Source organism: Rutidosis leptorrhynchoides, chromosome 8, assembly GCF_046630445.1.
Source record: "Rutidosis leptorrhynchoides isolate AG116_Rl617_1_P2 chromosome 8, CSIRO_AGI_Rlap_v1, whole genome shotgun sequence".
NCBI lineage: Eukaryota > Viridiplantae > Streptophyta > Magnoliopsida > Asterales > Asteraceae > Rutidosis > Rutidosis leptorrhynchoides.
Window position 1 is genome coordinate 111,104,302 of NC_092340.1, and position 12,244 is coordinate 111,116,545.

Consider the following 12,244-nt stretch of genomic DNA (forward strand, 5'->3'; position numbering starts at 1 on the left):
ATTTCATATACACCTCTGCGCACATCAATACGCAAGTTGTTCAGCAAAGGAAATAAAGACACGTAATTCATAAGTCCAGAAACAAGTCATGCATTCTGGTTTTACTAAGACGACTTCCCATCCTTGGTCTTGTGGAAAATAACCGTTATGACCATTGACTAGGCAGCATGTTGTAATGCCGTCAAAAGGACGAGGGTTTCGTAATGTCCAACAGCCCCATAATAATCTAAAAACCTTGTTTCTCACCCCAACTACTGAATCCGTCACTTGTGGGAAGGTTTTATTTAAAAGTTGCAATCCGATGTTCTTTTTCTCACTTTGGTAAGAAGCGAACATCACTAACCCGTAAGCATAACATGCTTCTTTATATTGCATGTTAAAAGCTCTTTCTAATTCACGAAATCCTATGTTGGGATATGTTGAGTCAAAATAGGTTCTTAACCCGTAGCGTAAAATTGCATTTGGGTTCCCCGCATTTAACGCTTTAAAGAAAACACGACGTAACTTACGGTCTCCCTAATGTGATATACCCCACCTATCAAAGGAAAGCCTTTTATAAACTAAGGCATTTCTGGAAAGTCTTTCAAATATTTGACAAGTTAATTTTGCCATAAATAATTGTTCTGATGAATTCTGACCGGCTCTAGACAAGATTTCCTCAATCATATCCTCTGGTAGATCTTCTAAAATATTCGGTTGTCTACCCTTAACGTCCATTTTGTTTTTATACTGTAAAATAGACAAGGATTAGATTTGTAAAAGATAATTAACAAACAATACAAGCAATTTTTACATAGAACATAAAAGTACAAGCACACTACAATATATATAATACACAACATGATTACAATCCTCTAATCTGAATCACTGGTTTCTTCTTCTTCGGACTTGGTTCGTTTTCCTAATTTTTCTAGGAATATATGGTGTTCCTCTAATACGAGCCATCGTTTTCCACAATGGTTTAGAAAAACCTGGTGGTTTAGAGGTTCCCAGGTCATTGTTACATTTTAGGAAATACGGATGTTGCCGATACATATAAAGTTCATCGGGGTTGGAATCGGGTTTCTCTATTTTTATACCTTTTCCCTTATTATTTTCTTTCGCTTTATTAAATTGGGTCGAGGTAATTTCTATAACATCATCGGAATCCTCATCGGGATCCGATTCATCAGAAAATTGGTAATCTTCCCAATATTTTGCTTCCTCGGCGGAAACACCATTGACCATTATTAACTTTGGTCCGTTGGTTGAGGATTTTCTTTTATTTAATCGATTTACTATATGTATCAATATTTCTTCCTCCAGAACCTCTTCTTCTTCCGATTCCTCCTCTTCCGGTTCCTCTTCTCCCGGTTCTTCCTCTTCCGGTTCCTCCTCTTCTGGTTCCTCCTCTTCCGGTTCCTCCTCTTCCGGTTCTTCTTCGGGAATTTGTGAATCTTCCCAAAATATATTCGACTCTTCATTATTATTAGGTTAATCGATGGGATTTGTACTAGTGGTAGACATCTATTACACAATATAAAACACATTAAGAGGTTAATATATCACATAATATTTACATGTTAATAATATATAGTTTCCAACAAAAGTGTTAACCAATCGTTTTTAAAGAAAACACGGTCGAAGTCCAGACTCACTAATGTATCCTAAAAAACTCGATAAGACACACTAATGCAAATTTCTGGTTCTCTAAGACCAACGATCGGATACCAACTGAAATGTCCCGTTCATATTGATTATAAACGTTCCATATTAATTGATTTCGTCGCGAGGTTTTGACCTCTATATGAGACTGATGTGTGCAGCGGTGTATACGAAATAGATTATATTTTATTACAAAATACTATTAAATATGATACAATTTTACACAAGTTATTTATATAGATGGGATATACCTAAACCTTGCTACAACACTTATAGGCAGTGTAACTAATCGTAGAGTAGTGTAGTTTTTAGAAAGTCCGGTTCGTTTCACAGGGAGCTAGCTGAGTTTAACGCTATATTTTTAACAACTATATTTATATAAAATATATATAATTATATATAGTAATATTATTATAAAAGGGGTTTTTTACCGTTTAATGACCGGTTTGTCGATTTTATATTTTAAGCGTAAATATAAATGACGATAATATAAATGATAGAATTTAAATTGCGATAAAGTAAATTGCAGTAATTAAAATGACAGTAAATAAGTGTACGATGAAATATGAAATAAAAGTATTATGCTTATTTAAACTTCCGTAATCATGATGTTTGACATTTTGATTTTAATTAATTGTTACTCGGGTTAATTGTCCTTTGTCCTGGTTTATTTGATACCTATCTGGTTTTTGTCCATAATAGTCCATCGGACATAATTATAAAATGCTCGTCAAATTAACCTTATTCCCGAAGTCAAATATTCCAACTAATTAGGGATTCGAACTGTAACAAGGTTTTAATACTTTGTTAATAATTACACCAGGTTATCGACTGCGTGTAATCCAAGGTTTTAATATTTTGTTAACAATTACACCAATTATCCTTGTATGTAATCCACCCCTGTTTTAATGAGATATGAATATTAATTTACCCACTTGATCAGAATGAATAATCAATTACCCAACCCGAATAATTAATTAAATGATCGTAAAAGATGTCATATAAACGTTACTAAATATAACATACATAATCATTTTAGTAATTATTAGATTAACTAATTTGAAGATAGGTTCGATAGATTCTAATGAGTTGTCATTCGATTAGACAATACCCCCATCTATTAATAGTCAATAGTCCAATGTTCACAAGTGTCGGTCTTTTGTCCAAACGTTAATTATGGTACAAAATCTAATAACCCAATCTTAATTTTTAGTCCAACATCACGATTACTTCGGTTCAAATAAGCATAATAATAACTTAGTTACAAGACATTAATTTAAAAAGGAAGAACATAGCTTACAGTGGTGATTAATCGCGTAGCGTTGCACGGACAGAATTTCGACTTAAAACCCGTAAAACATTCTTACAATAACCTTATTATTATTAACTTAATATTAAAATTATATTATAAATATATATATATATATATATATATATATATATATATATATATATATATATATATATATATATATTTACGTTACATAGAAAGGGAAAAAAAAGATGTGTTTAATCGAGCAGAATTCGTTGCCTTTTATAGGCCCACTCTGAACTGTGAAACTCTGTGAGTGCAGAGGTTTTGTTCATCATAGCTCCGCGAGTGCGGAGCTCTGGATTCCAGCTCACCTCTTGATTTAAACGTGGGCTGCTGAATTTTATAATATATAATTTTATATAATTATATATATATATATATATATATATATATATATATATATTATATTCTTGTACATAGTTGACTTGTAATTTTAGCTCCGTTGAGTTGTACGTTGATGCTTGGTTTATGTCTCAGTTTCGGATTTTCGAACGCCTTTTCGTACGCTTAGATATCTTGTACTTTGCATTTCGCGGCTTGTACTCTTGTCATTTTTAGACGTTTCTTATCAATAAATGGAACCACTTGGATTGTATCTTGTACATTTGAGCTTTTTGGTCATTTGCGTCTTCAAATCGTTGTTTTCTTCTTTTGTCTTCGCACTTATTTATTTAAACGATTATTACATAAAAATAGAACAACAATAACTAAAAGCTTTACATATTGGAAGGATATTGCGCCTAAATATATGTTCATTTGGAGCACTATCAAATATCCCCACACTTGAACGTTGCTTGTCCTCATTCACTCGAATAATTTTTTTATTCTCACACTTTATACATCAGTGATTTTAATACGGCGGTATAAACAATGATAGTAACGATGTGGTTTACAGTCCCACATGACTATGAAAATGTAGATCCTTTAAGGAAATTGGATCTTTATGAAAACATTTGATCTTTTGAAAATCCATTCTAGCTTTTAACCTAGATAAGTTTTCCGGAATAACCCTTCACCGGTGTTTGCAAAATGTTTTTGTGGGTTGCGTGGGTTTTAGATTTGAAAATTTTAGTTCAAAACTTATGGTTTTGTGTCACCCACTTGCTAATCCTTGTATTAGGAAAGCAACATGTCCAGTATACTTGCTCCGTATATTACTTTTCGGTAAACTACCATCCGGTTATAAAGGAAAGCGATGAACAAGCAACTGTTAAGGCAATGTCTAATGACATGCATTTGTTCATGGTCCATAACGTGTTGGATGCAATTACTATCCTTTGTAGGAGAAATAGTAAAGATCACCCTATAATTTTTCGATCTGGCACAAGGTCCTGTCTTCGACCATGCTATGCAACCACCATTCTTACGGTTGACACCCGATTTGGTTCAGGTGACCTAATGAATTCCAGGTGAATTCCTAGGATTTTACGTTCAATGGTAATGAACGCATTGAAAATAGTTTTCAGAAAACAAATCGATTTTAATTTGATCAAAATATTTTCTCGTTCAAGCTCGAGTTTAGATATCATCGAATTTCATGAGTTTGTAATTCTCAATCTTTAAGGTCAATCTCAAGGATTGAGTAATATCAGTCTTAAAAGCTGTTTTTTGATCTTTAAGGAGATTATCCTTTCTGGGGATCTGATTCATTAGTCTTATAAGGTAATTTGCACGGTGCCCTCCCCATTTTACGAGACAGATCCTCTCATGGTTAGGATAAGTCTGACCACCTGGCGACCCTGTTTGATGCTGAGGTCCGTGGATTTCCAGCTGATTTTCGAGAAAACTTTTCAAGGTTTTTCGTAGACTCTACAACTGGTCTGGACGACAACTTTCTCACCTAAATCAAGAAGCGCATGTCTTTTTTTCGGAAGACTTTACTTCCTTTTAAATCAAGTGGTACATTTCATTCAAATATATTATAAGAAATCGGGTAAAACTGATAAAATTGTCCAAAGCAAAAGTATCTTCAATTATTTGTTCATAAATATGTGATATATGTTCTAAATAACTTGGTAAATTTTTTCCACACTTGACTTTTATTTTCCTTTCTTTGCCTTTTTATTTTCCTCTATTTCATTTTAAATGAATTCAAGAATTTTGGGTTGTTTCTCAATTTATGTCCTTTTCGAGGTAACAATAATTTCGGTGTTAACACCTAGTTTTATCGTTCATAAATATGTATAAGCATAATTTTGAGTTCATTTAGTTGAAAATTTTGAAAATTTTTACTAGAATTGGATAGTCAGTATATAAGACTAGGGCTGTTCTTTATTATCAGAGAGCACTAGATTCTAATACAACTACTGCTTTACTAGTATTTTTAATGGTAACCAAGTGTTTAAATTAATTTTTTTTTTAAAAAAATTCGAAAGAATTTAACCCCTTCCCACACTTAATATCTTGCAATGCCCTCATTTGCAAGAAATCAGTAACAATTTAAATTATTAAGGGTGATTAGCGTAGAAAAATGATTAAATTTTACCAAAGTTTCCAAACATATTATTGTTTATGTTGAATGATAAATGATGCACATCATTTGTTCATTCCGTCTGTTGTTACATCACATTTGTTTTTCATTTTGTCGTCAAAATTAGTAGCTTTTGCTGAACTTAATGCCAGACTTTGAAAGTTCGCTCTTTTACCCTGTTTTGTTTCTTTTTTTTAAACCTTTAACTTATAAAAACAAATAAGTGATTAATTTTTAATTTTGTTTCTTTTTAGATTGAGCTCGTTTCGGTACGTTGACCTAGTTCGTCCCTCGACAAAATTTTAAAATTTATCATTTTAAAGCGTTGTTCTAAAAGCAAAGATTTTTTTTTTTTTTTTTGGTTTTTTTAAATGTTTTTGGCATACTTTAAATCAATAAGATTAAAAATAATGATAATAAAATTTCTCGTCCCGCCCTCGGGTAAAGCAATTTCGGTTCAACGACCTAGTCTTCAACTCACGACGAATTTTAAATATCAAATTTTTAACTTAATAAAATAAAGTAAATTTTTGTTTTTAAATTCACACCAAACTTAAATTTAGAATGCATTAAATTAAAAATTCATATTAATATCATTAATATTTTTATACATTAATTTTACAAACTTTATATTGAAAATATTAATTTTTTAAAATATATAAAAAAAACTTAAATATATTGAATTAAAAAGATTTACTATAATAATTTAATATTTATATATTAATTTTAAAAACAAGGTAAAAATAAAATTAAAAATCTTTTTGGTCTTTTATCCCACTTTAATCAATCAAATATTATCAAAAATATACGCCCCTCTTTTGGGTAAAGTAATTTCGACTATATTACCTAGTTTTACTCCTGACGAATTTCTGAAATATTTTGGATTGATTGATTAAAGATATTTATACCTTAAGAATAAACGGTAAATTTAGCAGTGATGTAATAAATTTTTGTATGATATCAATAATTTCGGTTTCGCATACCTAATTTTATTGAATATCAATTTAATACTTTATAGCGATCGATTCAGCGTTTATTATCAAAAGGTTAAAGGCAATAAAATAAAATAAAAACTGTACATACTTACCTATGAGATAGAATTCTCAGAGACATGCTTTAGCTGACTCATAGGAGAGTCGTGTGATTTGGTTTTCCATAGCTACATAAGCGTAACCTCGATTTTTCAATAACTTTTCTTCTAAACATATGAACGGTCCTTCTCTGCATAGAGTAACAAATTCGGTATTTGAATATATTTGATTGTTCGAACATTTACCTTTGTGTGACCATTTTTCGCATTTATGACATCTTTCAAGGTGTCGTGCTCTTCTTTTTATTGCGGATTTTGATTTTCCTTTACCAAAATATGTCTTATGATGATCTTTCCTGAGTTCTTTTCTCACTTGGTCCATTTTGCCTCTTATGAATGATACCAATTCACTCGAGAAAGTGTTATTTTTACGTTTAGTAATCATAGTGTGTAGTAGTAGACCATGGTTCAGATCAAAGGAATTCTTCATCTCGTAAAACCTAAAAGAAATAAAAATTTAGAATGGAGGGAGAAGACTAGTTCTTTAGGGTCTGCAAGGGAAAGACCATTTGGATTCCATTCTCGAGAACTACACGAAAACAAAATATCTAACTCTAACAGAAATATATATTACCCTTAAAAGATTTGAATTTTCCCACACTTAGTTAGCTGTAGTATCGAAATTGTGATTAACTTCATTGTCAACTTCCATCGGACCATGTATGTAATGTTTAACTCTGTGACCGTTAACTTTAAATTCAATCTCATTTGAATTTATCAACTCTATTGTTCCATATGGGAAAACTCTTTTAACTATGAATAGTCCAGACCATCTTGATTTCAATTTTCCAGGAAATAGCTTGAATCGTGAATTGAAAAGAAGGACTCTGTCTCCTTTCTTAAATTCTTTTGAACTTCTGATTCTTTTATCATGCCATTTCTTCGTTCTTTCCTTATAGATTAACGAATTTTCATATGCTTCATGTCTTAATTCTTCTAATTCGTTTAGTTGACTTAACCGTAGACGTCCGGCTTCATGTAAATCAAGATTACATGTCTTCAAAGCCCAAAATGCTTTGTGCTCAATTTCTACTAGAAGGTGACATGCTTTTCCATAAACGAGTTTAAAAGGTGTGGTTCCAATTGGAGTTTTGTAGGCTGTTCTAAAAGCCCAGAGTGCGTCCTCCAATTTCATGGACCATTCCTTCGGATTTGATAATACGGTTTTCTCTAGAATACGTTTTAAAGCTCGGTTGGTATTTTCAACTTGTCCACTTGTTTGTGGATGATAAGCGGTTGAGATTTTATGAGTTACTCTATATCTTTTGAGAACTTTCTCAAGTTGATTATTACAAAAATGAGTACCCCGTTCACTTATTAAAGCTTTCGGTGTTCCGAACCTAGCAAAAAGACGTTTTAAGAAGTTGACCACAACTCGTGCATCGTTAGTTGGGAGAGCTTGTGCTTCCGCCCATTTAGATACATAATCAATGGCAACGAGAATGTAGAGATTATTATGAGATTTTGGAAATGGACCCATAAAGTCAATACCCCAAACGTCAAATACTTCACATACTTGAATGACATTTTGTGGCATTTCATCACGTTGACTTATTTTTCCTGCCCTTTGACAAGCATCACAGGATTTACAGAGAAGGTGTGCGTCTTTGAAAATTGTAGACCAATAGAATCCAGCGTCGTAAACTTTTCTTGCTGTAAGTTGAGGCCCATAATGCCCTCCTATTGGTCCTGTGTGACAATGGTTTAAGATTTGACTGGCTTCATCCCTAAATACACATCGTCGTATTATTCCATTGGGACAACTTTTGAATAAATGTGGATCTTCCCAGAAATAGTGTTTTATATCACTAAAGAATTTCTTTCGTTTTTGGTATGATAACCCCTTTTCAAGGAATCCACATACTAAGTAGTTTGCATAGTCTGCAAACCATGGAATTTTATTATAATCGATCTTCAAAAGATATTCATCAGGAAAGTTATCTTGTATGGTCGATTCATTTAGAACTTCTAATTCGGGATTTTCAAACCGAGAAAGATGATCAGCGGCGAGATTTTCTGCTCCCTTTTTGTCTCGGATTTCAATATCGAACTCTTGTAAGAGTAAGATCCAACGGATTAATCGTGGTTTGGCATCTTGTTTCAAAAATAGGTATTTATGAGCAGAATGGTCGGCATAGACCACCGTTTTAGCTAGAACGAGATATGAACGAAATTTGTCAAAAGCAAAGACAATAACAAGGAGTTCTCTTTCAGTAGTTGTGTAATTCGTTTGTGCTCCTTGTAATGTCTTACTAGCGTAATAAATAGGTTGAAATCGTTTTTCAATCCTTTGACCTAAAATGGCTCCCATTGTCGGTGCATTAGTGAGTTTTTCTTTAAGAATATTAAAATATTTGATGCATTCATCCGAAAAGATGAATGGATCATCCTTTTCTAGGAGTTTATTCATAGGACTGGAAATTTTAGAAAAATCTTTTATGAAACGTCGGTAAAAACCGGCATGCCCTAGAAAACTCCTAACTCCTCTAACATTGGTGGGATGTGAAAGTTTAGCAATTACATATACTTTAGCTCTATCCACTTAAATTCCTTCCTTTGAAATTTTATGACCAAGAACGATTCCTTCTTTAACCATGAAATAGCATTTCTCCCAATTAAGTACTAGATTTAATTGTTCGCATCTAATAAGCATTCGTTCAAGATTAACTAGACATGATTCAAAAGTATCACCGAAGACTGAAAAGTCATCCATGAATACTTCCATGCATTCTTCTATCAAGTCGTGGAAAATCGCCATCATGCACCTTTGAAAGGTTGCAGGGGCGTTGAAAGTCCAAATGGCATGCATTTGTAAGCAAAAGTACCATAAGGGCACGTGAACGTGGTTTTCTCTTGGTCCTCGGGTTCTATTGGAATTTGAAAATATCTGGAGAAACCGTCAAGAAAACAATAGTAACTATTCTCGGCTAATCTTTCTAACATTTGATCAATGAAAGGTAAGGGAAAGTGATCTTTTCTAGTGGTGTCATTTAATTTTCTATAATCAATACAAACACGCCATCCTGTTACAGTCCTAGTAGGAATAAGCTCATTTTTTTCGTTTATGATGACAGTCATGCCACCCTTCTTAAGCACGCATTGAACTGGGCTTACCCATGGAGTATCAGAGATTGGATAAATTAAACCTGCATCAAGCAGTTTAATAATTTCTTTCTTAACAACATCTTGCATATTAGGATTTAGTCTTCTTTGGTGTTGCACATACGTTTTATGACATTCTTCCATAAGGATTTTATGTGTGCAATACGAAGGATTTATTCTTTTAATGTCATGAATCTTCCATACAATAGCTGGTTTATGAGCTTTTAACACAGAAATGAGTTGAGATTTTTCATTTTCCGTAAGAGAAGACGATATTATTACAGGTAATTCAGATTCACCATGTAAATAAGCGTATTCCAAATGGTTTGGAAGTGGCTTTAACTCAAATATTGATGGTTCTTCTATCGATGATTTGTATCGATATTTGTCTTCCTCTTTTAGCATTTGAAGTTCTTCTGTTGTTGGTTCATAATCATTAGCCAAGAGTGCGGCTAACATTTCAGCTTCATCAATTGGTTCAGTTCCTTTTCCTAAAGAACATTCTCCTGTTCCTTGTAATTCTGAAAATTCTTCTAACAATTCTGCATGTGAATCTATAGTTTGAATATAATAACATGTATCATCTGCAGATTGCGGTTGTTGCATGGCTCTATCAATAGAAAAGGTAACATTCTCGTCCTCTATACTTAGGGTCAGTTTCTTACCGAACACGTCTATTATTGCTTTAGCCGTGTTTAAGAATGGTCTTCCTAATATAAGAGGAACTCGAGAATCTTCTTCCATATCCAGAATAACGAAATCTACTGGAAATACTAAAGTACCAACTTTAACTAGCATGTTCTCCATTATCCCTCTAGGATATTTTACTGATCGATCGGCTAGTTGTATGCTTATTCGTGTTAGTTTCTATTCTCCAAGGTCTAGTTTAGCGTATAATGAATATGGCATTAAATTTATACTAGCACCTAAATCTGCCAATGCTTCTATTAAACTAAGACTACCGAGAAAACATGGAATTGTGAAACTTCCTGGATCTGATAATTTTTCTGGTATCTTATTCAACAGCACTGCAGAACAATTAGCATTCATTGTAACAGCCGAGAGTTCTTCCATTTTCTTTCTATTTGTGATTAGATCTTTCAGAAATTTAGCATATCTTGGCATTCCTGAAATCACATCAATGAAAGGAAGATTGACATTTATCTGTTTAAACATATCCAAGAATTTAGATTGCTCGGCTTCAAGTCTTTCTTTTCTCATTTTACTCGGGTAAGGAAGTGGTGGTTGGTACGGTTTAACATAAGGCTTTGCCTTAGCTGTGTTATCTTCATTAACCTTTTCAACTACCGGTTCTCTTTCCTTATCTTGCTCAGGCTGTGGTGCCTGTGGAGTAGGAATAGAGTCATCAGAAATTACAGGTATTTCAGGCGGTTTAAGTGTAATACCACTACTTGTGGTAATGGCTTTAGCTGTTTCATTCCGGGGGTTAGCATTTGTATCACTAGGTAGACTCCCCGGTTTTCTTTCACATATCAACCTTGCTAGGTTGCTTACTTCTTGTTCCAGATTTTGGATAGAAGCTTGTTGATTTCTAAATGCTTGAGCATTTTGTTCATTGGTTTGTTTCTGAGATGTGAAAAATTACGTTTGAGATTCAACTAGCTTCGACATCATATCTTCTAAATTTGGCTTTTTATCATCGGTTTGTGGTGGTTTAATTGGAAAAATAGGTCTTTGCTGATTGTAAGTATTGTTGGATACTTGTTGATTGCTAGGACCTTGTTGGTTGTTGTATGAAACATTTCGATTATAATTCTGGTTTTGATTGTAGTTTGGTCTTGGCGGTTGATAATTATTCTGATAATTATTTCCAGGCCTTTGGTTCATGTATGAAACATTCTTTCTTTGTTCCATTGTTTGTTCAATACTGAGACAATCTTTTGTCAAATTTGGTCCTCCACACTGCTCACAACTAATTCGTATTGAGTGAATATCCTTAGTCATCTTTTCCATTCGTCTCTCGAAAGCATCTATCTTTGCGGACATGGAATCAAAGTCATGGCTAGAATCGGCTCTAGCCGCTTTAGATGATCTAACGATGTCTTTTTCTTGATGCCACTTATGTGAGTGGGAAGCAGTGTTATCAATAATTTTGTAAGCTTCAGTTGCAGTTTTCTTTATAATGGAACCACCAACTGCTATATCGATGTCTTTTCGTGTAGTGATGTCGCATCCTTGGTAGAATATTTGTACTATTTGATAAGTGTCTAAACCATGTTGAGGACATCCTCTCAACAACTTTTCAAATCTTGTCCATGCCTCATATAGAGTTTCATTTGGCTTTTGTGTGAACGTAACAATTTCTCCTTGAAGTCTTACAACTTTAGGTAACGCTCCTTCAGGTAACGATTCTAACCAATCTTTGGCTTCTCCCTTTAAAGTCCAGGAAAATAACATGAGATATATCTGTTCATCCTCAACTTCTATGATTTTAAATAGTGTACAGATCCTATTAAAGGTACGAAGATGTTCATTTGGATCTTCCTTCGGCGCACCACTAAATTGGCATTGATTAGTTACCATGTGTAGGATTTGTCCTTTGATTTCATAATCTGGTGCATTAATGTCTGGTTGATTAATTGCATGACCTTGGCCAGTGCGT

General features: G+C 33.3%; 1 non-coding gene across 1 annotated transcript; it reads left to right on the top strand.

The window, feature by feature from the left end:
• The first annotated feature begins 11,851 nt into the window (after positions 1-11,851).
• LOC139865329 (small nucleolar RNA R71) lies at positions 11,852-11,958 on the top strand. The gene has a single exon (XR_011764856.1). It is a non-coding gene; the product is annotated as a small nucleolar RNA R71 (small nucleolar RNA).
• Positions 11,959-12,244: the final 286 nt, after the last annotated feature.